We start from the raw sequence: 2,500 nt of genomic DNA on the forward strand, positions 1-2,500 counted from the left end.
CGCTGTTATATCTGAGTTTTCATCAGTGGCATGCTATCCAAAACTCTCCGACATACTTTTTTCGTGTCTTATTAGCAGGTGGTTGCTTTGATTTTAATTATTTACCAAGTTTTGGCTGTCCTTTAGAAGTGATTCGTACAAATTTGTCATATATTAATTAAGGGGCCGCGTAAGTAAAATTAAGCATTAATATCACACGTGTTTTCCGAAGTTTCTAGAATTACGGTTACAAGAATCACTCAGGGTTCGGAAAAGAATACTGTTCAAAATCAGTCGTGTCCGTTGGCATTTCCTCAGTCAGCGTAAAACTGCTAAGGTGTTTTGTCGAAGACTTTCTTAAATTTTCAGCCCCTTACTTTAAAAAACAGTTACCAGACCCTTGTATTTTTGTGCTTTCATTTTCGCCGTTGCCTTCTAATTTTTCATTCTTCAATTGTTCCTCAACTACCTCGAAGCGAGACGTTATTCTTGGATGCCGCGATGAATTTCTCGATCAGTGTAAGTCTTTGCTTGATAGCGATAAACCATTATCATGATGCAACATAATTTTTGTCTTTAGGATGAGAAAAATGCTAACGGATTAATTTTTTAAGTAATCGAGATTCTGTAGTTTTTCTCTCTATTCTCAGGGTCTTTTAGCAATTTGTTGAAATCATTACAGAACTTTGAAGTAAGTTGCATTCAAATGAAGTATAGCCAGCTCAGTTATGTAATTTATATAAACTAAAGCCAATATTTTCCAGAGTATTCCAGCATGGACACTGAGTTCATAATGAATTTCAGTTAAATTTGATTTTCCGGGTTAATGTGCGTTTTCTGGAACAGTACTACTTGAGAACGTTTTTGCAACAACTTCTTAAGACGAATAAATTAACAAAAAAAATAGTTTTACTGCTTAATTCCAGTCAGGTGATACTAACTCATAAGCCTGCACTCGGAGTATAATTACTATTATGGGATCCCCAGCCCAACATTCTAATGAAAATGAGAGCAGATCAAAATGTTCCGTATCGGGTGGCCTGCAAACGCAGACGTATTTCTGGTGGTCGTTTCTGGGAACGTCTGCGTTCGCAGGCTACGTATAGGGAAGATTTCCGTTTACAAAAATTGGTTTTGTTCTGCAAATGTGCCAGCCACAGGAACTAATTACCTTTTGTTTCGACGGCCAATGAGGCTCTGGCTGGCACATTAATGACAATAGGTTACGTCAACAATATAAAAATTGTATTTTGTTCGGCGAAAGGGCTGCTTATACTTTAAAACGTAAGCTGTATTTTAAAAAGTCCTGCATGCTATTTTTAATGGAGATCAGTTTGCTTAAAATTTACTTCTCGTGTAATTTGCTTGCACTCGTAAGAAACGATCGTTTTAACTAAACCCATGTAGGTGCTATCGTGACCTGTGGCCAATTATTTTGCGAAATGCCGTTTGCCACCGCGAAACACGTTGTTAATTGGTTTTGTAAGAGTCGACCGGTTCGTCAATTTCACCCAGAAAAGAACTGAGCTGTCCGGACGAAGCTCAGGGAAATTCCGATGTATTACAGATATTCGCAATCAAAACATAAACGATCGGAGTGTTTTGCAGTGTAACTGTCACTGAGACCACTGACATCGTGACCGACCAGGTGTGTAACAAATCTGAACTTGGACCCGGTCGGTAAGGTGTTTTTCAACTGTTTCGTGCACACAACATGGGAAGAAAGCTTCTCCCGGAAAGGAAAATCAGCCAGTTTTGGGTGACTTCTCAATTCCTTACCGTAAACGCTTGTCTGATATGAGGATTGAAATATTTAGCAGGACAATCGTCCTTGGTTTGAGTGAAATTTTGGGTCGGTTTTTGTAATCCGCCTTTAATTGAAATGAGTCATATGCATAGTACTTAGCGCTAATTGAAACCATCTCAGGGAGTAAATAGTCATATCCTCTCAAACTTCGATCCCATAAGTTTTTTTTTTCTCTATTCTTCTCCCTTGCTTACAAAGCGACTGTCGAACGCACTCCAAGAATCCGAGATTACTACTAGTTTTATCTGCACCGGCCGTGATCAAGTATATACCAGGATTAGTATGGAACATTTTACATCGGCAATCCTTCCGACATAACACCTGTATTGTATGTGATGACGTATTACGATCTCAAGTGAGTCTTTCGTTATGAATGGATAAAGTTATTTATTGAAAAGCAGGCTGAATCATATGTAACTTCATTTTCTAAATTCACGAAATCAGATTCAGAATTGTCATGAAGAAGAAGAAGGCCATTTAGTATATCAACAGAATTAACTATAAGTGGGTGATGTGAAGTGCTATTTTCTACCCATGTAAACCGTGTCAGCATTAGCCCTACTAAGGGAAATGGGCCCACTCAAGGACAGAGAATACTCTGACCAGGGTGGGAAATAGGCAGGTAGTTTCAGATTGTGGTTGATGCTCTTCGAGTGCACTGAAGCGGTTTGTTTTGCTCGAAGTATTTTTTGATTCCAGCAACGATTACCGGTG

The 2,500-nt window shown here is 38.8% G+C and overlaps 1 protein-coding gene and 1 pseudogene across 1 annotated transcript in view; one reads left to right on the top strand and one right to left on the bottom strand.

The window, feature by feature from the left end:
* The window catches only part of LOC138053001 (uncharacterized), a 45,154-nt pseudogene that overhangs the window by 34,205 nt on the left and 8,449 nt on the right, over positions 1-2,500 (bottom strand).
* LOC138053002 (uncharacterized) overlaps positions 316-2,500 on the top strand; it is a 36,616-nt gene continuing 34,431 nt past the window's right edge. Inside the window, exon 1 of the mRNA XM_068899677.1 lies at positions 316-498. The gene's annotated coding sequence lies outside the window, so the exon portion shown is untranslated. The remainder of the gene's footprint in view (positions 499-2,500) is intronic.

Source organism: Montipora capricornis, chromosome 6 (assembly GCF_036669925.1).
Source record: "Montipora capricornis isolate CH-2021 chromosome 6, ASM3666992v2, whole genome shotgun sequence".
NCBI classification, from domain to species: Eukaryota; Metazoa; Cnidaria; class Anthozoa; order Scleractinia; family Acroporidae; genus Montipora; species Montipora capricornis.